At 42.3% G+C, this 27,890-nt stretch overlaps 1 long non-coding RNA gene across 12 annotated transcripts in view; it reads right to left on the reverse strand.

Moving 5' to 3' along the window:
• Positions 1–850: 850 nt before the first annotated feature.
• Positions 851–27,890, reverse strand: part of LOC133484203 (uncharacterized) — a 33,624-nt gene continuing 6,584 nt past the window's right edge. For 4 of the 12 annotated variants that reach the window (XR_009790313.1, XR_009790323.1, XR_009790321.1 and 1 more), the window contains exon 4: positions 851–26,676. This is a non-coding gene — a long non-coding RNA (uncharacterized LOC133484203). The remainder of the gene's footprint in view (positions 26,677–27,890) is intronic. The other 8 variants (XR_009790316.1, XR_009790318.1, XR_009790322.1 and 5 more) reach the window with 8 other exon arrangements.

The following is a 27,890-nucleotide window of genomic DNA, read 5'->3' on the forward strand; positions in this document are numbered from 1 at the left end:
TGAAATCATTTCTTACATTCAAAGACATGGTCAGTAGAGAACTAGCACAGCATCAGGGGGATCTCATTGTTCAAAGGAATCAGTTAGAAGAAGGGTACAAAAGAATTCCCAAGACATTCAATACAACATTGAACACAATGACACACACTTTGCATCTGTCTATCGTGGCGAAAGAGCTGAGCCAAAATACGATCTGCTTTCCCACTGTCACCTACGGTCACAAGCTGTGGTTCGTCGGTGAAGGAACAAGATGCAACCATATTACTGTATCTCAGTTATTTCTTTTTACTTCCCTCTCAATATGATTGAATTTCTTGGTGGTTGCACAAATTGTAGATCATAGGTTTGAAATGATTTATCTTGGTCTCTTTTTTCGTACGACAAACTCCTTGCAATTGAACAGACTTTTTACATTCACTGTAGGCAAACTCATTTTCATCACAAGATCCATCGTAGTGATCGCTTCCCTCACAAAGCTGACTTATGACTGTGATGACTACTTCATCATAGACGGCACGGTGGCCGACTGGTTAGAGCGTCAGCCTCACAGTTCTGAGGACCCGGGTTCAATCCCCGGCCCCGCCTGTGTGGAGTTTGCATGTTCTCCCCGTGCCTGCGTGGGTTTTCTCCAGGCACTCTGGTTTCCTACCACATCCCAAAAACATGCATGAATTGGAGACTCTAAATTGCCCGTAGGCATGACTGAGTGTGAATGGTTGTTTGTTCCTATGTGCCCTGCGATTGGCTGGCAACCAGTTCAGGGTGTACCCCGCCTCCTGCCCGATGACAGCTGGGATAGGCTCCAGCACGCCCACGACCCTAGTGAGGAGAAGCGGCTCAGAAAATGGATGGATGGATGGATACTTCATCATATTATTACATACACACAGTTGTTTTATTGTTATTATTTTATATTTTAACAACAAATTGGTGAAAATGCACTTCCCATGCTGACTGCTTTAGGATATTTGCCAGATATTTGTAAGATAATGGTTTAGCCTTTTATAAATCTGTTGACTGGAAATATTAATAATAATGGTGGACGGCTGGTTAGCACTTCTGCCTCACAGTTCTGAGAACCCGGATTCAAATCTGGCCTCACCAGTGTGGAGTTTGCATGTTCTCCCCGTTCCTGCGTGGGTTTTCTCCGGTTTCCTCCCACATCCCAAAAACATGCATGCTAGGTTAATTGACAACTCTAAATTGCCCGTAGGTGTGAATGTGATTGCGGATGGTTGTTTTTGTATGTGCCCTGCGATTGGTTGGCAACCAGCTCAAGATTTATCCTGTGCTGTCTCCGTTGGCAACATCTCCCTGACTGGCAATGCTACAGCCTGAATTCCCTCCTGACCAACATGTCACTTTTGCAATACAGACAAAAACTATTTTAGAGCATAAATAAGAAGAGCACGATTGAAATTGTTGGAAATATGATTCTAATAGTAATTTCCTTAGCACATTTGAATGTCTCCTCACCTGTGAATTTTCAGGCAGGAATTAGTGATCTGCTGCCAAGTCCATCTCATGGTCTGTGCATACTGCCTCCCTTCTCTAACGATTGCAATTCTTTGATGGAAAAGATGTGCAAATTCTGAGCAGAAATGAAGGATTGGGTTTGTTTCGAGCAAGCAAGCAAGCCAACATACAGTAGGCCTGTTAGTCTAAGCATTCACACATTACGGGTTTTTACATTATGACACACAGTGTATTTTATAGCTCCTGTCCGCCACCTTTTGACAATAATGGCCCCCACAGGAGAAAGGTTCCACCAAGACAACAAGCCACAATAAACTAAAATGCCAGTAGGTGGCAACATTGTTAAAGAATGACGGCCCCAATTCACTCTACCTCACATACTTAAGTGTATTGTATTAAATTAGAATTGCTATAATTTCCTACATTTGACTCATTTATGGAAGATTTATATCCAGTATTTATTATATGTAAACATTTTCATTTATTGATGTACGATTAATCAACGTTTTGTATTATAATAATTTAAATAGCAAAATGGCAAAAAAATAAATAAATATACTGGGGATTTACTCATTAAATGTCTCATGACTCGTGTCGTGGTTAGCATACCTGCCTCATAGTTCTGAGAAGAATGGATGGATGTGCATAACCAAAAATCACTATCCATGTCATTTCAAAATAATGTCAACTATAATTAATGATTATAAATACTAATTCAAGCCTGCATCTAAAGCAGAACCTTGGATGTACGGGAGTTACACATTCCCCCCCCCTCATATTTGTAGCAGGTTGTGTCTGTTTTGCATGTCTTGCAAGCAAACGTATCTCCTTCTCATCTTCTGTCCCCTCGTTTGTTGTCCTTTTATGTGACTTGTGACCCGAATTCACATGAAAGAAAGTACACAAAACAGCTGCTTTCGCAAGCAAATCTGTTTTAATGGCAGATTACATTACAGTCCAAATCTGTTATATCACTCAGACATCTTTATTGCTTTAATCATTTACGGTACATAAATATTATATAATATAAAATGTATCTAAATAACATCCCCAGGTTCATTTTGCCAGGTTCAGGATCTTTCTAGGCTGTCCTGGCCCACGTTGTAGAGAGCCCCAGTCCAGCAGCAGGCCCAGGCCACAAGCAACCTAACGGACCGAGCATTTGCGTCATTCCCATTGAAATCGGGATGAATGGCCAGTTGGCTGTGTGCTGCTGTACCAATCAACAGTCCATTGATAACAAACCAAAAGAAAGCGATCCAGAGAACTCACATTGTGGGAAGACTGACAGAAGAATAAAAAGGTATTATTTATATGCGTGTGTGTGTGTGTGTGTATGGATGGTTTAGGCTCGTTGGGTGGCATGAACATTTGAAACCAGATATTACATCAGGCATTGGAAGCAGCTTTTATTTGAAATGCAATCACTGCATTTAACAAAGCCAGTGTTATTCTACAATCATATTAGAAGGAAATGGGGCACGGATCATAACTTATTTGCATACTTTTATTGATGGTTGTTCCGTCTTGTAATGTGTTGCTATGTAATTTGGAGCAGGGTAATATCCTGTGTGCAGTGTTATGCAAGGTCTCGCTCTTCTCATTGTGGCTGCATTTTTCCATTGCTGTAATTGGGTTACCCTGTGGCTTTCATCTTTGCCAGTCTTTTCAGGGCCACAAAGGAAGCCTGACGTTGCCATTCTCCCCTCAGCGAATTAAGACCACAGGTGGAGGACTGCCTAACAGACGGTAAAGAGAGGATGTTTTCGCTCCAATGAATGCGGACTCCTTTCTTGAGCCCTTTGCTTCCGTGGCAGGTCTCACACACGTTCCAGACAATCGGGCTTTGGTTCAGGGCTTGCATAACCAGAGCAGTGTGACTTCTACCACTGTCTGTTTGCCATCGAACAAACTTTTCTTTTGTAGGTGATGACTAGCTGTGCTGTCATGCCATTTTGATGCAGGGTGGCTTCTTAATCAGTGTTAGTGCGAGCCACTATATTCACCATGCCGGACATTACGTTTGGGGTGGTTTTCATGCTGAAACCCTCTTTGGCTAATGGAAGCTTTACTGTTATTTGGAACTGTTCATAATTCCCTCCATCTTTACTAAGGCCCCTGTTCCAAGAGCAAAGCAAAGCACTTTACTTCTACTGCCATGCTTCACAATGGGTATTTTGCTCCTTGGCCAAAAAAGTTCCTTTTTTTTTTTCCATCTATATTGAAAATATACACACACAAAAAAAACCAAATCAACACAAGCTAGTCTATTGAGAAAATGGCAAAAAATAAAGAACAAAGCAAAAATAAACAAGGAATGTACAATGTACACATTCCAACGAAGTAGGAAGAAGTAAAGAACTTCTCAGCAGAAGTGGGAGTAAGTCACATATGTGCGAGTCACAAGCAAGTCTCAAGTCATAACCTTCAAGTCTCAAGCAAGTCCTTAGGCGCTGTAGAAAAAAAAAATAAAAATAAATCAAGCAAGTCAAGTCGCCACTAAATTTCAAGCAGGTTGAGTCAAGTTATTACTTGGTTTAAGCAAGTCGCAAGTCAAGTCATACCATCTTGCTCCAGTCGCAACATATATTGGAATGGCAATGTTTTTTTCCACAAATCATGACAGTAAAAAAAGTATTATACCTTATAAAAGTTAAATGAGCAACAACGGAGATTATGATTGATTGAATTTATTGCACTGAATTGTTTTAAAGTTGTATTTCAAACTCAATTTAACTCAACTTTATATCTGAACAAACTATGCGCTGTACTTTGTGGTGACAGCCATGTAACTACTAAACAAAAGCCATATATAATAAATATTTTCACAACTTTTTTCACCTTTAATGTGATACACAACCTGTATGACTCATTTGCAAAAAAAATTTTTTTGTTTTGTTTTTACCGAGAGAAGTAAAAATAAACAGAGATCGTGCGGTTGCTTACGTGTGCACATGCTCTCATAACTGTGATCTCATTTATAAGCGCTGACTCTGGGCGACTGACAATTGTCCTTCGATTAAAGGCCGTTTCATATGCCGTGGTTTCAATTTTAAAAACATTGTGCAGACAGCTTTATCACAGAGACGACACGACAGATGACATTTTAAGGGTGACACTTCAATAAGCACGTTGAGTATGAAACACGTAGCGACTCCCAATGTGTCCTGCACTTCCAAATACTGCAACGTACTTTGTCAACGACATTTTTATCGCCGTGATCCAAATGCATACAGCAGACTTATAACGCATCTGGCATCCTCAAGCCTCTCACATAATTCTTTATTTTTAATCGTCGCAAACCAGTCTATGAAACTTAATGTTTGACCAGCTAGCTAAACTGTTAAATTAGCTTACCTGTCTTTGTGAGTTTTGTAGCGGCAGATGAAGTTCGACGTCGTTGTTGTTGTGTCTTTAATATGGGTGTTGCAAACCATGCAGGTTGCCATCTTCTTTTTGCAGACTTCATCTACAACATAATCCTTGCATCCAATTATCTTTGGCGCTCCTTCCATCATTCATGCAGGTGGCTACATCACACTGGCAAATGTGCAACAATACAAACTGTGTTGGCAGGTTGGCGCGAATGAACCCCCAAAACATTTTTTTTTCTTTCAAAAAAAAAAAATGGCAAACTATCTCAATTAAAATGCAAATTTCCAACACCAACCGAGATGACTTGTCAAGTCATGTAGCTCAAGTTAATGTCAAATCAAGTCTCTTGGTTGTCACAGCCACGACTTGACAGACGTTTTCACTCACATCTCTGTAAGTAAAATTACTATCGTGCCATATTTTCTCCACTTGTTGGTGACTGTCTTTACAGCGTTCCACGCAATGTCCAATCCCTTATAAATTCCTTATAAATTCTTTTGGCCTTTCACCTCATTGATACTACTCAGTTCCCTTGGATGCTTTGGAAGCTCATAGCTTTTGCGGTAAAATGCATCTAAGGAATTTTTATTTGTTCTGTAATAGTTTGTATTTGTGCTATGTGTCCCTCAAAAACAATAATAAAAAGTAAACAAAAAAGGTGCCATTATGGAAATCAGGAAAATCATACTTCAACAGCGTTTAGGTTCAGCTGTATGATTCCTTGTAAAAACCTGGCATTTTCAGTAGACTTTTTATATCCACTGTATGTGCAGATACAATAATTCATTTTCCACAATATTTCCTCACAGGTCATTATTTTTCGAATATATCAGATGTTTACGTTTGTTTGGCCTCTATTGACTAAAACTGAAAATGTTAGCTTTGGGGTGGAGAACCTACTGTCTGAGGGCCCTATACGGCCTGTGAGAGCATTTAGTCCGGCCAACCATACAATTCTAACAACAACTAAAATCTCAGAGAAACTGTTACGATAAGCCCCAAAATATTTAACCCACAAATAGTCATAATACCACAACGCAACAATAGTCAATGTTTGATCATTGCATCATATCTTCGCATAAACTTATGGCCCTCCGAGCACTTTATTAAGCTGAAATGGTAACCGATAGAAAGTAGTTCATAATTTTTTTTAGAGCTTGACGATGATACATAGAGCTAATAATCACTCTCCCTCCTAAGCTTTTGAAGACAAACTGTAAAAGGGATCTGTCTCAATGACTGCCAAATGCTAGACTATTTAGGGTCTTATTACATTAGTCTTTTTAAAATCATATTTAGTCTCGTGCACTATGTTTAATATTTCAGATGAGAACTAGAAGAGTCAACCAAAACAACTAAATGAAAACAATTAGTTTTAAGATTCTGAACAGATGTCATGTGACTGGAAATTTCAGTGGCCACGTTATATGTGTTTGTATGTGTTTTTGTTGTTGTTGATGTTTTTTTGCATCTTTACTTACACAACTTAGGTTTTCTTTCCTGAGTCATTAATGGACTCTGTACTCACTCGAAGGCCAAGCATGCTCTGAAGGTTGGAGTTCAATTCTTGGGATACCTTGGGTCACTGTCTTTATGACTTTCCAGGCAATGACAGATGAGTTAAGCTTGACGCCATAGCACAAATGAAGATGTCCCACCAGGCTCTCATCAAGGACACAAAACAAAGAATATTGATTTGCACAGCTTGCATAGTTGCAATTCACAAGGAAGGAGAAATGAATTACGAAGCTCTTTTTCTAACGATGGTGCTGTTGTGGACGCATTTGTGACATAACACACTATTATGCATAAAGCCCAGGTGTGTGTGTGACTGGTGTCCTTTGAGACAAAACAGAGACATTGTCCTGGCACACTGACTGAGTAGAAAGTACTAAACCCACCCACTAATTCTTGAACTAACTCCAAGACCAGGGGGAAAGGCTTTTTCTCAGAATGATCTTCTGTGTTCCATTGCGCTGATTTGCAAATGCATGTGTGCTTCACCAACATCTTTAGCTTCAGACCTGCACTAGAAATTGCAATAATTCACTTAGGTACTTAGTATTTTGTTATAGTTACTTCCCCCATTTTTCATGTACATTAGAGAGAAATAAGCGCCCATTTATTGCAAGATATAAATGATTAACACTGGTCAAAAACAATTCAAGCACTTTCAGAAAACGTATTGATACAGTGAACAAATGAGCTTTTACTTTGCAAATCTGGTTCATTTTGTTTTTGACAAACAGGACATACACCACTTGCTATTTAATATTACACAAATATAACGGATATTGCCACTTGACATTGCACTTCGGCTCAAATATGCTATTCCTGAGTCGGATATCTTTTGCAGGCAGCATGGAGTACTAGTGGTTAGCTTGTCTGCCAAACAGTTCTGAGGTTTGGGGTTTGAATCCCAATTCCGGCCTTTCTGTGTGGAGTTTACAGTTTCGCCCAGTATAAGGATGGGTTTTCTCAAGGTTCTCAGGTCAAGTTTATTTCTATTGTCCTTAATCACAAAACAGTACCAAAGGGCTTCACAGGCCCAGTTGACAAAGATCCGTGACATGTCCTGGTCTAAACCCCCCAACTGGACAAAGAAAAACAAACAACAACAAAAACATGGTTTTTTACAACAACAAAAAAATGGAAGAAACATGAGAAGTGACCACAAATGGAGCACTCCACTCCCCCTTCCAGGATGAAGAGGCTGCAATGGAACATTTATCACATCGTATTATGATGTACAATGTTAGTTAAGAGAGTAAGAGTCCCATTTAGTGAGATGAAGCGCCCCAGGTAGACTCCTCCGGGAGAAAGGGGAGAAATGAGATGTCACAAGGACCCAAGGGGAGCAGGAAAATACCGTGCACAGACTTTACAAAAAGGCAACCTGTTCAGACAACAGATCATCGATGACTTGATACAGACACAAGCAGATATGCACCAGTTTCGTGCTACTGACCTCTGACCAGCTCATTCTGCCAATGCACACGCACCACAAGCTCATGGTGGTAAGGGTCAATTCCCTTAAAGGAATGGTAAGGGGTGGTAAGGGTCAATGGTAAGGGGTTATGGCTGTTACTCAATACACCACGGCAACATGTGTCAGCAGAGGCGCTTTCCAAGTTCCGCAGTCGCATTGCAGGTTGTTTCTCATCTGTAGCCAAGCTTCCATTTCTGTCATCGCTGTTGGCGCATCGGTGCTGTTCACACCATCTGTTTTATGGCTTTATAAATGAGGGAGTTCAAAATAGATACAGCAGACAGCAGACAGCATGCGTACATCAAGGACACAAGCTAAGATGAAAAATCATCTTCTGGATAGCCTCCAGAAAGTAAAGCCCCACTGATAATGTGAAAGTGTTTCCTTCTCCAATACACACGCACCCATGCACCCACGCACACACAACCTGTAAATCCCACTGGCTGGATTGGGTATCCCGCCATAGCACTTTGTTAGTTGATATCAGCCCGCTTGTGGATCCGCAGATGCACACAATACCTGCTCGCTTATGGAACAAAGTTCTTCAAATATTGGGGAAGATGAAACAGCACAATGTAGCGGTACATTCGCCTGACTTCGGTGCAGGCAGTGTGAGTTCAGTCCCCACTCGGTGACGGTGTGAATATGAGTGAGAATGGTTGTCTGTCTCTAGATATGCCCTGTGACTGACTGGCCACCAGTCCAGGGTGCAGTTTGCGCATATTAGCTGGGATAGCAAAGTTTAAAATGAGAAAAATCTCAGCACTTGAATTTTTCATGTTTTTAGAATGTTGGAGCAAACCCACGCAAGCACTAGGAGAACATGCAAACTCCACACAGATTTGAACCCCGTACCTACCTTAGAACTGTGAGGTAAACATGTTAAATTGAATTTACCTCTGGTTGAGAGTGGCAGAGAAAATAAATTATTCTCTATATGGTTATAATTGTGTTTGGGGTCTGTTTCTAAATCAAATATTTTTTTATTCTTGTTACATGACAGATGAATAGTATTATATGAAATGGACATTGAATTACAACGGAAAGCCCAGTAGATTAGCTGGTTTACCCAAACCATTCCGCACGTTACCCGAGCAACCATCCAACTACTTCCGGGTTAGCGGCCAATCAGACGATGCTGGAACCTTGATATCGCTATGTGCTGGGCAACCAGAAACTGCGCACAGAAAACAAAGATCAAGAAGGGAGGGAAAATTTGCTTTAATATTATTTTTGGACACATTTGGCCCACGAGGTACGCACAGAATTGGCTAAACTTGCCTAAACTGTTTGCTAGTTGTTGTTGTTCTTTTTTGTTTAATCACTTTCCTGTAAACCACAACGTTATACACATTCCAGTCCCAAACCTATATTAAATATGCTGAAAATAATCTTAACTACCAATCCTATCCTCCACTGGTCATAAAGTAGGTTCATTGCCATTATTCACAATTTCTATAAAGTCCATATAGAGTTATATTATCTATCTATCTAATATAGTAAAAATCTAGCTGTTATGTTGTCTAGATTAGCCCCAAAAGAATTTGTCAAGGTTCGTGCTCGCTCCTTCCACCAAGCTTCATAAAAATGATGTAAAGTTTCGTCCACAATTTGGAGAACAAAATTAGAGATAGTGAACATCTCCATGGTTCATTTGGATGTGTTTGGATGCATCCTCATCAAGGAAATATTGTACCGCAAGAAAGACTGAGGTCATAGTTTAAGCCATTGCTCGTGTTTATCTGTGTTTACTTCCCTTTATGAGTGTGGTTGTCATGCATTTATGATCTTTAAATGTTTGCTGGACTTCCTTTGAGACTTTATTTTGTTGTAATGGGGGGACATGATTCAAGCTACAGCACATTATCAGTATCTTTATCAAATTACCTATATTAATTCCTTCAGATTGGAATAAAAGATCTTCATGGCAGTCCTTAGAATAGCTATCGTCTACTAGAGAGGGCAGTTGTGTGGGTGTTACATAAGACAAGACAGAATGCAACGAGGATTCCATCGCAATCCAGAAGGCTGGCAGGGATTCTTGTGATTGACTGTCACTGGAAACTGAAGTAGGTGGATGCTTGTTTGATGACCGAATGTCTTCTGTCTATTAACTGAAGATCAATCTTGGTGCAACATATTTCACTGACACTTTGATTTTAAAGTTGCTCCCACATTCACATTTGTGTGGACATAAACACGTCAAGTCCAACCATGCATCCATTTTCTGTACTGCTTATTCTGTTCAGGGTTGTGGGGTTCTTTTGAAACCTACCCGAGGTGACTGTGGGTGAAAGGAAGACAACCCCTTCCATTGGTCGCTCGTCAATCACAGGGTACATATAGAGACAGACTGCCATTCACACTCACACTGTCGCTGAGTAAGAACTGAACCCAAGCTGCCTGCAAGTCAGGCGAATGAACCACTACATCAGTGAATTCCAACTAGTCAAAACCATCCATCGACCCATTATCTATACCGCTTGTCCTCATTAGTGCCACAGGGGAGCTGGAACCAGTCCCAGCTGACATTGGGGAAAAGATGGATTACACCCTGGACTGGTTGCCAGTCCAAAACAAACAGCAATTTACTCTAACATTAACACCTATGAACATTTTAGAGTTCAATTACCCTAACGTGTGAGTCCTCCTGGCATTGTATCGATCGCTACTGGACTGTTCTGGTTCTCTTAGAAGACGTTTGGCCTCTCATCTGCGCTGTCTTCATCAGTTCATGCACATAGCAGGGTCAGACATTAACGGTGACCCAATGGCCCTGGGCCAGTATGGCACTGTGTAGGGCCACCATGTGCCTTACTGATGCTGGCCTAACCGGGCCAATACATCTATCCATTTTCCGTACTGCTTATCCTCACTAGGGTCGCTGGCGTGCTGGAGCCTATCCCAGCTATCTTTGGGCGAAAGGCGGGGTACACCCTGAACTGGTTGCCAGCCAATTGCAGGGCACATATAAACAAACAACCATTCACACTCGCATTTACACCTACGGGCACTTTAGAGACTCCAATCAACCTACCACGCATGTTTTTGGGATGTGGGAGGAAACCGGAGTACCTGGAGAAAACCCACGCAGGGACGGGGAGAAAATGTAAACTCCACACAGGCGGGGTCGGGATTTGAACCCCGGTCCTCAGAACCGTGAGGCAAATGTGCCAACCAGTCGCCAATACAAATTTGATAAATAAATAAGATAAACTTAACACAAGCTTGCTTTTTACCCCAAATATTTTGTTTTAGCCACTTAAATCAAACGAACCATTTCACCGCACAATTTAAAGACTGCAAATATGGAATAATCATTGAAACCTATAGTATTATATCGTGACTATACGGAGCCAGTACCACCACCACAACTTGGCCACCTCTCAAAAAGGGTTAACGGACCCTGAATAGGTTTGATGGGACAGCTCAATGTTATAGGCACACTCCAAACCAGGAATGGTGGCCAACATTTACATATAGACTCAGAACTCCTTTAAGGGAACAACCCCCAAGTCATTACTGCAGATATGTGAATGAAACATGGGTTAAAATAAGAAGCCAAGATGTGATTCACCAAGCACATTAACTCAGTGGACAAAAACATCAAGTTCACACATGAAGATGTCAAAGACAATAAGTTGCTTTTTTTTTTTTATTATTATTTTTTTTTAGACTGTGACGTCTACATTGGAGATGACAGAAAACAAGCAATAGCCACTTTTGGCATTCAAGTGCCTCTTACACCATTTGAATGGAATATAAACAAGGATGATTTAACCCAAACGACATTCATTTTTGTAACATTCTTGCAGTAATTTAGCTCAGAGACTTGTTGCCTTGGATATATTTTGATATACGGGATGGCCACTCATCAGTTGACCAAGCAGAGAGGCACCGACATGAGTCATTTTCCAGTAGGTCTGCTACATGTCCTTCATGTCTTAGTTGGTGTTTGAAAATTACTGTATATAGTAAAATCTCCTTGAGTGACCTTTTGATTCACACAACGTTATCCCATCAGTAGCCGATGATATTTCATATGGTATGATATGATATTTCATACCAAAGGAGTCCAATCTACATTAAAGGTCCCTGGTTAACGTCTGGCCTCACAGCCTAGATGTGGATCACCAGATGTGTAACTTTGTCCTACAATGTTGATATCTGGAACGGCAAACAGTGTTCAGGGACTCCAATACGCCCATGCTCAGATCAGAAATCTGTTGAGCTCAAGGGCTTTCCACTGATATGAAAACACAGTCATAAGCAGATACTTGACACTCAGTGTTGACATGACAATTAAATCACATCATGGATGTAATGGGGAAAGACCATAACACCTCATTTGCAGCCAGGTATCATAGCAGAGCTAAGGCTTGCAGCCAGCAGCGCCTCTTTGACTTCACCCCTCTCCAAGTGACCGACTATCAGAGGACTGTGTCTCACCTTTATGGCCGGGACTTACACGTTAGACTTACACTCTCAGTCACGGAAAATTCATCTTTATCTCACTGTTGGTGACTAAAATACATTTATTTAGACTTTGATTAAGTTCTAAAGATTGGCATGAAAAGGCTCCACTGCAGCGACCTGTGGCAGGGCACAACTCATTTGGTGGGGGACATTGTCGGGTTGCCCCCACCCCACCCCACATGACGCCGACACTGGGTCCAGCTACCCTACTGTGAGAAACTTGATTCTGTTGCCCTGCTGAAACTAAAAAAGAGAAACCCAAAGAAGCTCACGCCATGGTACAATTCCCAAACTCATGAACCTAAACATAGGTCACAAAAATTTGAGAGAAAATGGCATTCCACCCATCTGCTGCTGAAAAGAGAATCTACAAAATACACTCTGAAATGCCAGGGGTAGCCTATAAATATTACTCATCTTTAATTGAAAAAAATAATAATTCTCTTCAGAACTGACAGGCTGACAAAATGTCATAGCGCTATCGACCCATCTATTCCTATCACTCAGCTGCTCATGTTGCCCCACCCCCCACCCCCTCTGCTGCAGAATCCTGTTGGACTGAAAAGTCGGGTGTGATATTCATCAGAGAAGGTAAAGAGAGTGAAGCAGACTGCCTTTAAATGCTTACTTGATTGCTATGCCAGCCACATTCCTCCCACTACCTTGCCTTTCTCGCTCACACCCTCCATCCAGAAAGGCTCATTAGAGGCCTTTTTGTTTGAGATGCTAGTATTACTGTATATCTTTACACTTTGTTGTACTGTCTTGGCATGGTTCTACTCACTATTGCCACTTTTCCCTTGGCAAGACAAGGTACTATGAGGTACCTTTTCTACTACCAAGCATGCCGAGCCAATACCATATGGGTGTTGTAACAGGCAGATTTGTCATTGCTGGCTAAAGTGGGATAATGCATTATTCATGTCAATGACACTTATAAGAAACATACTACATTCACACAAGACTGGATATTCAAATTGTAGGGCCCGCTGTACACTTAAGCAACGCCTAACCCGAGTGAACTGTTGCACAGTGTGTGGGGTTCAGCAGCTCGTTTTCATGAGTGACTAAACATCCATCCATCCATTTTCTGCACCACTTATCCTCACTAGGGTTGCAGGCGTGCTGGAGCCTATCCCAGCTGACTCTGGGCGAGACGCGGGATACACCCTGAACTGGTAGCCAGCCAATTGCAGGGCACGTATAAACAAACAACCATTCACACTCACATTCGCACAATTTAGAGTTGCCAATTAACCTACCATGCATGTTTTTGGGGAAACCGGAATACCCAGAGAAAACCCACGCAGGCACAGGGAGAACATGCAAACTCCACACATGAGAGGCCAGATTTGAACCTGGGCCCTCAGAACTGTGAGGCAGATGTGCTAACCACTCGGCCACAGTGTCGCCGTGACTAAACATGTATTCTAGTGATTACAAATTTGAATTGCTGGTGAAATGCGTTGCAAACTTGCAGATGTAACAGCCAATCAAAAAGGCACATGAGCTCTCAAACCCCAAAAATAAATTTTACAGTACTTAGTACTAAGCATAAGCGAGACCCAGCCAATACCAAAACAGTCCTCCCACATTCCAAAAACACGTATGGTAGGTTAATTGAAGACTCTAAATTGCCCTTAGGTGGGTATGTGCGGGCAAATGGTATTTGTATACATGTGCCCTGCGCTTGGCTGGCGACCTGTTCAGGGTGTAACCCACCTCTAGCTGGGATAGGCTCAAGCACACCTGTGACCCTAGTGAGGATAAGCGGTTTGGAAGATGGATAAAAGCAAATTGCATTTAGATTTTATTCAAGAGGAACTTGTTGTTGTCATGCATTTACAAATCTTCCACATGAAATCCTTACACAGCATTAGTCTGGAGGGATGATGGCGTGCTGGAGCCTATCCCAGCTATCTTCGGGCGAGAGGCGGGTACACCCTGAACTGGTCGCCTGCCAATCACATGGCACATATAAACAAACAACCATTTGCGTGCACATACCCACATAAGGGCAATTTAGAGTCTTCAATCAACCTACCACGCACGTTTTTGGGATGTGGGAGGAAACCGGAGTGCCCGGAGAAAACCCACCCAGGCACGGGGAGAACATGCAAACTCCACACAGGCGGGGCCGGGGATTGAACCCCGGTCCTCAGAACTGTGAGGCAGATGTGCTAACCAGTCGTCCACCGTGCCTCTGGAAGAACATGAAAATATTTTTAAATGCGTAATCATTCTGTTGTAATGGTCTTAATTCTCCTGAGTTCTCTTGTTAACATGCATCATACTGTTTTTCTCTGTTCTATACCCTTAGTCCACAATAATCTGCGCTCTTCTTTTTCTGCCTTTGCAGGGCCTCATTTCTTCTGGTTCAGATCATGTGTACCTGCAATTATAACTCTGCATGTTCTCCCATGTGTCTGACTCAGTTCAAATATTTTATTTTGTCTCTGATTCTCGGTCAAGGACGTTTTTTTCCCAGCCTCTGGGGCATGCGAGAGCAAGTTGGAGAGAATTGTAATATGTAACTAGCTCCTTGCGGTCTTTGTTGTTTGGCTTCCGGTGTGCAAATCTTTCATGCTAAAACAAGGCCAATGGTATTGTAGTTGTTTCTATTTTGGGCATTTGTGTGTTTGTGCATATGCGTGCGTGTGTCTTTGATCTCTTTGAACTTTTTTCTCAGTGGCTCATCGTATTTGTGTGTTTTTGTAGGCAAGGGTCACTTTAACAACCACACTAGGAAGATGGCAAGTGCCCCCCTAAATTTGTCATCTTCTCATTCCCTCTCTTTCCCCAGTTGTTCGAACACCACGGTCATCACCCTACGACCATTTCAGGTTAATGTTAACTCAAGTAGAATGTGGTCTCAGAGCCACAGACAGCAATTGCTCCATCCTTTACATTGTTGCAGACGCACATGCTATATGAAACAAACATAATTCTGAAGCCCCCAGAATTATAACTGAGCCGCCAGTATGGAATATCCCATCTGACTGTGTGGCTAATGTGGCTATGAGGAGACTTGGCTCTAGCGGACACATTGTTGTGGACGTACATACAATTTGTTATGCTGTTTCAAGGTAGATGTCAGTCTGGATTTACTCTGCATGTTACAAGTGACACCATTTTTTTTTAGTTTGAGTGGCACACTTTGCAGTGTAAAAAAAATAAAAAAAAAAATGCATGGAATTGGATATCTTCAAATCTGAATCAGGCTTCCTCCAAATGCTGATAAAAAATCTGATACGTATCGGATTCCTGGCCGTGTAAACTCACCTATCAACTACCCCATCCCTGAAAACTTGACTTCATCGCAAAAGCCTTCAAATGTGTGAACATGCTCCACTGGAGGTGTTGATCATTTACTGGTAATACACAATAACTGCCAATGAGGGACACTTGAATTTAGCAGTCTTTCACACAAAGTTTAAATCCGAATATGATGTATTGCCATAAATGAAGTTTTATCCTGGTAGGCTGTCGCTGTACAAAGGTTAAAATAAAAAAGACTGTAAACAAGATAGTTAAAGGCTGAAATTAAAGTAAAAATGGAAAGGAACATGAGATTGGTGATACACGTGTAGTTTAAAAAAAATTTAAAGAAATAAATTACTGAAAAGGGAACTAGCCTTACTGTTAATAAAATTATAATAATTGTAAAAGCAATGCAATCCATGGGTACTGGTATTTAATCTACCAAACACGCAACTGTATACAATGTAGCATATTATTTGTTAATGAAAAATGGAAGATGGCTTAAAAGAGGGAATTTCTCCTTCAAGTTTGAAATAATAGTTACTTATTTGTAATCTTTGCATTTATTTGAATAAATTAGCCGTATTGGCGTGAAGTAACATTTTTCTAAAGGCCTTGCTCACAAAGTGTGTCTACTATGTATTTGTACAGACTCATTGATACAGCCTTAATATTGTTGCCTTGACCCATGGTGATAATTAAAACAAGTAGACTGACAAGAAGTTAATAATGGCATCATTAGTATGTTGCTTCAAGGTCTAATATGAAGTGACAAAAAACATGAAGCATACATGATGACTCTTCAAGTACTATCCAAAGGGCATTATGCAAAATACAGTGTAGCTTGTATAATCCCAAATGAGTCTCCTCCAAGCAACGGTTGATAAAATTAACTCGTTTATTTATTTATTATTCATAGAAAAAAACAGTGGAATGAATGTAAAGCTTTCCCATAAGCAGCCACTCAGAAACCACCTTATCCAAACTGCCCGCTCCACTCCACGTTTTACCTCTCATGTTCACTCTGCCCTATCTAATGGCAGAGCTCAGTTTCAGAGGCAAAAGAGATCAGGAGGCATGCCATTTCACACAAATGGTTGATGAGAGGTTAGGAGAGTAGTTGGCAGCCCTTGAGCAAGGCATCCCACCTTCTCCCCGCACACTGAAAAGTTGCCACCTGGGCCTTTCTGTCTGAAGGAGTTAGGCTTTGTGTAAAATGACATGGTGAATCCAACTCTAGTATTGTGCTGGCCTGCACGTGACGAGTCCAAATGGAGATCCAATTGAGTTTCCTTTCGAGCAAGTAGCAACGCTGGTTTGAGGAGCTGAAAGACGGATAAAGGCTGTGCAAGATTGAGGACTGGATGTCCCCTCTGTGAATGCACGATCAGTACAAAGGGACACGTTACAGTCGAATAGGGTGAAGATTTTGTCGAGTGGGAGGGCCTTCAGAGAGGGATATGGACAAGCTCTTTGATAATCTTTTTGACATGTGCGCTCTTCCTCACGTGCGCCGGCACTGCGGAGTGGTCTGTCTTTGGCACAGAAACAGACAGCTACGCTGCCAGCGCTTGCGTACACAGCTTTGTGTCAATAGGCAACATCTCCCCCGATTTAGCGTAAACGTGCATTGTATTTCCTCGCAGGCCTCGCTAAGCCTTCCTGCTGGGCTACATTGCAACGTCATAAATCACCTACCAGGAGGGACCACATTCAAATGAGCTTTATGATACATTTTGCCAGTGGTGGAAGGTGAGGCTCTCAAGTTTACACTTTGAGTAGGCATGATTTATATAGTTGGTGTTTGGGTGCATAGTTTAGTGGACGTCTCTTGGAAACAGTTTATATGACTGACAGAACATGTCATAACTGTTGCCAAGTAGCTAAAAAAGAAGGAATACATATATAATCCCCCTCTTTTATAGCGACAGGCATTTGGCTGGTTGCTATTTCCAAAGGTCACTTATATGCCGCCGGTGCTGCACAGTCAAAACACACAAGTTTTGTCTCATCGTTCCAAGGTCTTATCCCATTTCCGTCACATTGAAGAAATTCAAGTGTGCAATTGAGAGTGATTGTATTGATGTGGCACTTCATGACCCCAAGTGTTGAAAGGGGAAGAAAACACAAACATTTTGGGGGCAAGAGTATGTTGTATATGTCGGCAGTAGTTTAAACTCGGTATTCTGATTAATATTACGTTTGTGGAATTTGAATTAAACAGATAAATTCATCAGTTTTCACCAATCTTAGGGGGCGGCCGTGCTGGGCAATATCACCCTCTGCTGTTGACTGAAATTAACGTCAAAAGTGCCCTTGTGAACGTCACATGACCAAGCCCGATCAACTTCTGGCTCCAGTCAAAAAATTGAAGTCAAGCCAGCCGCCACAATGATTGTTCATACTAAGCACCACGGCAACACGTAAGACGCCACAAACGCACCGCGGGGTCCAACTTCAAAATAAAACCCCACCAATATATTAGACATCAATGCCTTCTTAGGCTTTTATTTTGAAGTTGGCCTCCGCAGCTTGTCGGAGGCTGCAGTCACAAACAATTGCCACAGGGGCCGGCCCTGCCGGCCTGACCTCCACTGGGTGCTGTCTTGACTGCACTTTATATTACCATCATATAATGGTGCCACAAACATCATCACAACATCCCGGATCATGTTCAACTGATCATTTATTATGCTGTCATTGATTAAATAGCAGAGTACGGCATAGCTCGCCAGTGTAAGCGGCTAGCAGCTAGCTGCCCGAGTGCCCGGTAGGCTCGTGACAGCCGGCGGACTTCTTTTCGGAGGCGGTTTATTAGGCGAAAATGAATCTGTACACTTCCCTTTGATGCTGACAACCTGATACAGTTGCAGTTCCTACCGTAATGTACATTAACTGTGACATCACTTCCACCCTTTCGCCGGAGGGAGGGGCAGATGCACGTCACATACTCGTGACTTTTGCACATGTAATGATGAAAGAATGGCGCTATTTTAAAAGTATATTTTTAGAATAAATAATCGGTAGATTAAAGTAAACAGCAGCAGATAAAGAAGATATGCACATTTACAATATAGGTTTTGAAGATCAAGTGTTTAAAGAATATGTGCATTAGTTTCTGTGACCCCACCACTGACTAAGAACCTTATATTTTCTTAATATGTTTCTGCACTGCACGTGTCGGGGCTTGCTCCAAGGGTAATTATATTCATCTGGCTGGTTGTCTGGAGGGGCTGAGAGTTTTTGCCCTTCTGCATGCAGTGTTGTTTTACAAGCTTGAATGTCCTGGAGCAGTCTTCTCATTGCAATTATTGCATGACTAATATGATGATATCAGGTTTCAGTTTTGGTTTCACGATGCAACTCTTTGGTTTTACGTCCAGGGCCCCATTGTATTGTGTTGCAAAACCACCAGTCTATTTTCAAAAGATATTCTATCATGGATACTTTAAGGAAGACGTAAACACATTGTGATGCCTGCTGTGGCTTTTCCTTTTTGGGTAAGACTGAGTTGCATACAAATTCTGTTTGGCTTTGCACAGTGGTGTGAGAGTGGTGTGTAGAGTAAGAACAGAGGGCATTCCATTTTGCTTAGGCCACTGTTAGCTTTTAATAATGTGCGATAAGATGTGTAAGCAATGTCATTTGTGGTTGGCGAGCTAAATGTGTTTATATCTGGTGTGAAGGATGCTGCCAACGTCCTGAGGTATACGCTCATTCTCCTGTCCATCCGCGTCACATGTTGTTGTGGATGGCTGATAATGCCTGACACACTTAAAGGTGATGAAATGTCAAGGATGCAACGAGACATGCACTTGCTCATTCTCTTTCAAATGTAGAACACCAGAACGTAGTGTTTTGAGTATTCTTCTCTTTCATGTACACAGCCCACCTATTCTGCCACTGCATTTGCAGGAAGTCTAGCTCAGTCTACTGCATTTATGTTGTTAGTGTTATTGAAATACACTGCCGCTTCTGAAGTCAAAAGACATACTAAAAATCATACAAATCGAACTTGGACCATTCAGCCTCTCTCACAAGACTTCTTCACATCTCCTGGGACTTTAGGAAATCTTGCACTACTTCAGTGTATCCTTTAAGACTACAACCCAGTGAGCATCTAAAGCCCACCGTACACCGAGTGATGCAACTGAACTAACCGTCGCACCCGAACTTGCTGCACCCAAAAAAAAAAAAAAAGCTACCGCTAGCATTCTAATCAAGTAACAACATTTGAAGTGTCAATCGGTTTCTTGAACCACAAACAACATGGCGCGGTTGTCAAGGAAAAGCCGTCTTGCCCTGGCCACCATAAATATAATTCTTCATTGATGGAAAATACAAAGAGTCACGCAGACACAGCTCAGCACGCCGTAATTCAATAAACTCTTCCTCGCTTTCTTCCATCCAGTTCACCGTTTTGTTGTGAAAGATCATGTGATATAACATGGCATTTTGAGTGTCCGTAAACATCTGTGCTGTTGCATCGCGCCGTAGAACCCCACACACTGCTTTTAGCTTAGCGGTTGATGCGCTGGCCTTTCAACATGGGGCATACGTTTGTCGTGCGGTTTCTAGCTTCGTGCAAGGACTGCGCAGCTTGACCTTTGTTAAACATGCACACTGCTCAATGCTGTAATGCTTGGTGACCAGCGGGCTTCATACTGCGCAGTGTTTTTTGCGTTTTTTTTGTTTGTTCTTTGTGATGACAATGAGGGCCATACAACCAGAAGAGAAGCATTTCATCGAAGCTCAAGAACTGTGAACTGTACTTTTATGACACGTTATAGAAGTGTTAAAAACTAGCCTTCTGGCTAATTCTGGCTTTTTTAACCATGTGTACTTCATGTGTTTTATGAAATTGCATTGTCCCCTTTCAAAAATAAACTGAAAGAAAAAGTATGATGCATGACGTTAACCCGCCTTCAGAAAGCCTCCCTCCACTTGTGTACACAATATGCATATAGCACACATCGTCAATGCTAACGGTGGGAATGCAATTTAATCATTTTGCATCTTAATCACATTCATTCTTTTTATACTTGTATGACTACTAACAATGTTAAGAATTAACTTAAACAATGCCTATTCACTTGAAGACCCAGTTTATCAAAAATGAATGTCAAAAATGAAATTTGACACACCACAGTGTTGTTAACAACCCTGGCAAATTAGAATTATTAAAAAAGAAATCACCAATTATATAAAATGAGGTTTCGAAATCATGAAAAATCAAGTCATTGTCTGCTTTCAAACGCTGCTCTACTGAATGTGCTGAAACCATGCCTCGCTCAATGGTTATCTGTCAATTAAACAACTCTATTGGAGAAAAGTTGTGTATATATATGCACTATGAGATCGATGGTCGTTTAAATGACATAAAATCACGTTAGGAGGCTCACCTTCAAAATAGAATTTACAATCATTGGTGGGGGGTGGACATATTGTGACTGCCAAGTGGTTGCCCATCTACATCACTGGGGGGCGCAAGTACTACTTTAGTAGGGACAAAGAAACCACTAAGCCATAGGTAAGTACTAGCTGACTAAATCAGTATGGTTCTGCAGACAATGTTAAACCACACCAAGTCAGTCTAGCAGTATTACAGTAAAATAGCAACCAATGTTCTCAAACTTACCTTTAAAATTACAGCGGTACGATAGATGTAAAGCTTGAACAGGGTTTCGGACAATTCTTCGTACATCCTTCAAGGTAATTCGGTAACTCCAGCAGACAGCGACAACTCGAATTTCACAGGCCACTACCAACTGAACACTAAATATGGAAGTCCAGGCCACATAGAGCCCATTCCGCTCTGTGCTCATATCTCTTGTATTGAAGAGGAGCATGTGTGTGCACATGTACAACTTTTAACGTGTCTATGGGCAAAGTTTTTCTTGCGCTCTGGATTGGAAATGCATCACAAAATCAGAAAATTCTGATGAATAAATGATTAATGGTATTATATTTATTCTGCTAGTCTAAAAATGGATATAGAAGGTGACCCAAAAGTGACTTTACAGATATATGATACGATGGCACCTATCCATGTGGTCACCTCAGTTACACTCTCTCACGTATTGTCCCTCTTTTTGTCTTTGCATTTGTCTTTGGAGACATTACCTGACTTACTTACACTAGGGAAGACTTGCTAAACATTAGGTGGACACAAATGGTGTACTGATGTCACAGAGCTCAACACACATGGCAGCCCAGACTTGGAGTCGCTGTTTTTGAATGGCAAGTCATTGTAATCACCGGCCGAGGCTCATACTCGCCAGTGTTTACATCCCCTCCCTTGGGATTTTAACAAAGCGAAACCCAAACACTAACTCCCTAAATACAAGCAGCACATTGACATTGACTGTCTGCGGCACGGTGCGTGACTGGTTAGCACATCTGCCTTACAGTTTTGAGGACCCGGGTTCAAATCCGGCCTCGCCTGTATGGAGTTTTCATGTTCTCCCTGTGCCTTTGTGGGTTTCTCCGGTTTCCTCCCACATTCCAAAAACATGTATGGTAGGTTAATTGAAAACTCTAAATTGCCCGTACGTTTGAATGTGAGTGTGAATGGTTGTTTGTTTATATGCGATTGGCTGGCGACCAGTTCAGCGTGTACCCCGCCTCTCGCCCAAAGATAGCTGGGATAGGATCCAGCACACCCACGACCCTAGCGAGGACAAGTGGTTCGGAAAATGGATGGATGGATGGACATTGACTGTCCCAAAAACAACATTCTTGACCACTGCAATACCACGCTGAAGGACTCATATCATGCTGTTTGCCGTGCAGCTTTGAGCTAGTCTGATCGATGTTTAATTCACTAAATACCAACATAGAGGCACAGACTTAAATGTGCAAAGCCTGTGGTGCAAAGAGTGAATAAGTCGACCAATGACGCAAAGATAAAACTTCAAGACTTTAGACTGCACAGATTAGAGTGTCTTTGAAACTTTAACTGGATGAATATACGGACATTATTACATCCTACATCAGCTTCTGTGAAGACGTGTGTGTACCAACAAAGACATTTTGCACGTTCAATAACAGAAAGCTGTGGTTCACTGCCAAATGTTGCCAGAGTAAAGAGGACACCTATCAGAGTAGGGACAGAGCCATGTACAATCAGGCCAGAAACCCGGTGACAAAAGAAATCAATACAAAGAAATTATGCAGAAAAGATGGAAAAACATTTTACTGCTAATGACTCTACATCGGTTTGGGGAGGATTACAGTCGCTAACGAGCTACAAGCGATCATCCCCTCAAGCGGAGAACAGTAAAGGACTAGCTGACGACTTGACGACATTCTACTGCTTCTAAAATGAACACTTTTACACCCCACACCCATCCAGCCGCACCACCGACGACCACCATCTGACCCCCACTTGTACATTGACCATTCACGAACAGGATGTGAAATGTATCTTTAAACAACAAAAGACTTGCTTGAAACTCTGCGCAGACCTGCCTGCTCGCTCCAGTTTTCACACAGACCTTCAATAGATCTTTGAAACTGAGTCCCATCCTGCCTCAAACGCTCCATCATCATCCCCGTCCCCAAGAACCTTGCAATTTCAGGACTGAATGACTACAGACGTGTCGCCTTGACATCTTTGGTCATGAAGTCCTTTGAACGCCTCGTGCTATAGCACCTCAAGAGCGTCACAGGACCCCTGCTGGACCCTCTGCAGTTTTCCTATCGACCAAACAAGTCTGTGGATGAGGCAGTCAACATGGGACTTCACTTCTTCCTTGAACACCTTAATGGTGCATGGACCTATGCGAGGATCCTGTTCGTGGATTGCAGCTCTGTGTTAAAAACCATCATCCCTGAACTCAACTTGTGCAAGCTTTTCCAGCTCAGCGTTTCTGCTGTCATCTGCTGGTGGATTTACAGCTTCCTGATAGGCAGGACACAGCAGGTGAGGCTGGGGGACACCACCTCATCCATACAAACCACTAGCACAGGGGCGGCCCAAGGATGTCTCCTCTCTCCATTACTCTTCTCTCTCTGCATGAAGGACGGCTGTCAAACTCCTGAAGTCGACACCAGAGCAGACAACACCACAGTCATCGGCCTAATCAAAGACTGTGATGAGTCTCCATATCGACAGGAAGTGGAGCGGCTGGATCTTTGGTGCGGCCGACACAACCTGGAGCTGAACACGCTCAAGACGGTAAAGATAATCATGGACTTCAGGAAACATGCTTTCCCACAACTGCCCCTCACGCTGTCTATCTTCCCTACATCACCCATGGAGACCTTCAAGTTCCTGCGAATTACAGTCTCTCATGACCTTAAGTGGGAGACCAACATCAACTCCATCCTCCAATAGGTCCAGCAGAGGATGTACTTCCTGCGGCTTCTGAGGAAGCAAGGCCTACCACAGGAGCTGTTGAGGCAGTTCTACACAGCAGTCATTGAATGGGTTCTGGGTTCATCCATCACAATCTGGTTTGGTGCTGCCACAAAGAAGGACCAAATCAGACTGCAATGAACAGTCAAGACTCATGAAAAATCTGCCGAAATATTTTCTTTACTCCTTCCTGGGGGGGCGGATAACTGGACAGGCCTCCCGGTGTGCGCTGGTGGTGGATTCGCTCATGTTCTGTGGGTGCTGGCGTGGCCAATTGGCGTCCGCCTTGGTTCCCTGTTCCGGCTGCTGGTTGGGCATGGTGGGGCCCCTGTCTCTCCTCGGGCCTGCTTCCTCCTCTTCTTACGTCTGGTCCTTACGTCTGGCTGTGGTCCCCTCCTCATCTTCACGCGGGGGGGCGGGCGGGTGGCCGGTTCCCTGCTGACTGTGGGGCCTACTGTGGGGTTTTGTCACTGTTTGGTCTGGGGGCGGTGTCCACCGCCCGCACTCTGGGGCTGGTAGCGGGCCCTGACTGGGATGGGGGGGTTCTAGGGGGCGGTACAGCAGGGCTGGGCTCTCTCCCTGTGGTTGTCCCGCCGGATGAGTCCGGCCTGCATGAGCCATGCCTCTTAATCACTCACTCAGCACACACACACACACACACACACACACACCATTCACTGTAAATATTATTCACTAAACACATCTGGGCACACACACATACTCAAGAGTTTCTTGGCAGACTGGTGCAGGGTCAGGGGGTGGATGCGGGCGTCGGCCCGAGATTCAGTACCTCAGTGCTGGTTCCCGGTCCAGACGTTTCGCAATGCAATGCATGCAAAATCCTCTTGGACCCTCCACATCCTGGTCACCACTTATTCCAGCTCCTTCCCTCAGGTAGGCGCTATCGAACAATGCAAACTAAAACTAGCAGACATTCCAACAGCTTCTTCCCTCTTGCCAGAAACCTCTAAAACAGTTGACTTACAATTTCATTGAAACACGCTGCCAATTTTGCACATCTCTGTCGGGACACTTTTACATTATTTGTGCACTCAGTTTTATCATGCTGTCCTATTTACATACTGTTGTTGAGTACTACTGCCCACTTACAGTATGTGTTTGACAACTGAACCATTTTAAGAATCGTCGCTGTACCAGATTATTGCACTATTAGTCACTTTAAATTGCTCTAAAATACTTGAGGTCTCTGCATCATTTGGACAATTTGCACTAATATATAAGCATCACCACACTAGTGATACACTTCCATTGCTCTCCAGTGGCTCTTTGCCATAGTGGCTGTTTGTTGTCATATTAGAGTTGCTCCAACTACCAGAGACAAATTCCTTTTGTGTCTTGTGACATTGTCGATTCTGATATACACTTCTGTCTTTCTATTTGGTTTCAGGTATCATTTAGACAGACGTGAGGCCATCTGCATTTGAAAGCTTTGCTTTGCAGCTACTACTGTACCTCCACTGATGAAAGCACCAACCTCTTGGTGCAGGCGTTCGTACAAAGGGTAAGGGGTATGCATGTCCGGAGGGATGCAGTGGAATTTAGCGTCAACAAAAGCTCAAGTCAGCGGATGCTTCAAAAAATGATAAAAGCTTTACCCATGCGACTTCCAGTTTAGCGGGAATGCAGTGTCAAAGCGTCAAAAGCGTATTGTGGCTTTCCTCAGAGGAAGAACAAGGCTTCAAAGTATAAAAGTATATAAAACCCCTGAGGCTTTATGAAGTATAGCCGTTAAAAGTAAACAATTTACAGCATGAGGCTGCATATCACGATAGAGTGCAGTATATTCACTTTTACATTGTAAACATTCTAAACAGAAAGAGTTCAAGATCTCTCATAACACAAAGTGAGCTCAAGCAGGATAACCCCTGTCAGACTGCATTCTCCCCCCAGATTCTGGGAAGTGTGGCGAGGTCAAGCACGTGGCACACTTTAAATCCAAAAACACTAAACACATTAGCAATTCATCCACGTAGAGCTTACTAGAAGTAGAGTGTTTTTTTTGTTTTTTTTATTTGCATAGATTTTAGCACAGTTGAGAGGACTATATAATTTAAGTTAAAATAACTGAAAAAAATGTCAGGTAAAACAGTTTGAGAATATAATGGTTCTTTCTGCAAGATTTGTAATATATGTTGTCCTAAAAGTCCCCCCCCCATCATTCCGTTGATCTGCTTGCAAATCGGAAAAAACAACAACAATGTGACTATGATGTTGGTCTATATGGATACAAAAGTAACTTTTTCTCCAGTAAAACAATAGTTTGTGCTATAGTTTCCGAAAGCCCCCAACCCCTTTATACTTACTGCTTATAAATTAAGTGAATTGCTCATCCACACAAACTTATAGCACACGAAGATGCCCCGATGTCTTACACACACAGTCACTAACACATCAAAACAACCAAGCTCACTGTCCATTTCCCACAGTGTCAATTGTATTTGATAAATTTGAAAAGCATTTCCATTTAATATTTGACATTTAATTTGCAATTCAAATGTGGTCGGAAGCGCAATGAAAAAAGGGGCCGGTGTTTCCAGAGCAAAAAAAATAAATAAATAAATAGATAATGTTTGATGAATGGTTGTGTTTATTTTGACACCATTTTTAGAAATATCTCCCAGTTGGCACAATGGGTTGGTTTAGTTTAGATAAGTTAGATCAGTTCTACTTGTCATTCTTTTCCCTTTTCATTCTGCACGGAGTTGTAGAGGAAGCGATTCTGGAAGACATGTATGACGGGAAGCAGCTTCAGGATCGGTGTGTGTGCAGGTAGAGTGACTTCAATGCTCTTCTGCACAATAAGGCTGTCGTAACGCTCGAGCAGGCAAGCCAAGTTTGTCGTTTCATGTCAGTATTTAGAGGCATTTTTATCAGTACCACATCATCTACATTGGTGTCAGCCAACAAATAGTTTCCTTTGCGTGAGGCCCTTGTTTATGTGTCTCGTGTGTGAAGCAGACCAAGTATTAATAGATACTCAGCCGCCTGAATTGCCACTAGTGTGTGGTATTTTTAGCGTGGACTTATGTGTTTGGTGACCCAGAAGGATTTTCTTATAGGCTTTATCTTGTGTGATGTGAGAGGATCAGTCTGGAAAATGACCCTTCAGATCACTATGCAGGTAAAACATGTTCCACTACAGGTGTGTCAGGTGCCAGAAATGCCGGCAAGTGTTTGTCTTTGTCGGCAGGTCTTCTAAATGCATTCCTGTTTTGTCTGTACGGGATCCTTTACACCGTATACTGTACAAATCATTGGAACTACGCATGTTTCCACTTGACCAGTGAATAAATCATTGCAGGTAAATCCAGATTCCTGCCAAGTAAGTCAGATTATTAGTCTCATGATCCCAAACCCTTTAAGTCTCTTTCAGGACATGAGGTCAACAATACAAAGAGACACAGTAAATGAGTTCTTTAAAACAGAAAAAAAAAAACTCCAATCATTGTTAAAAAGAAGCATTTTCCAAGAGAGTTAATCAAATACTGTGCCACCTAAAACAATGGCACAAACCCTTTGTTTTACAAAAATTAAGAGTGAGCCACGTTGTGGGCAGTACAGTTGAACCTCAACTGTTCAAATCTCAGCTCAGGCCTCTTTGTGTGGAATTTCCATGTTTTTTCACCTCCCAAAATACATGTTAGGGTAACTAAAAACACTGAATTGCCCGCAGATGTGAATTTGGCTGTGAATGGTTGTGTGTTTGAATCCTGTGATCGGCTGGTGACAAATCCAGGGTGTACCCCGCCTCTCGGGCAAACTCAATTGGGATAGGCTCCAGCTCAAATTTGACCGTGAACTGGATAAGTGGATCATTTGATGGAGCAAAGTTTTGTCCACAACTCTATAGAGTGCTGGACATTCATAGCACCACTTGGGACCTGGATGCTGTTCCTTATGTTAAGTGTTGTATACAGCAGAGGAAAATGTGCT

Source organism: Phyllopteryx taeniolatus, chromosome 9, assembly GCF_024500385.1.
Source record: "Phyllopteryx taeniolatus isolate TA_2022b chromosome 9, UOR_Ptae_1.2, whole genome shotgun sequence".
Taxonomy (NCBI): Eukaryota; Metazoa; Chordata; class Actinopteri; order Syngnathiformes; family Syngnathidae; genus Phyllopteryx; species Phyllopteryx taeniolatus.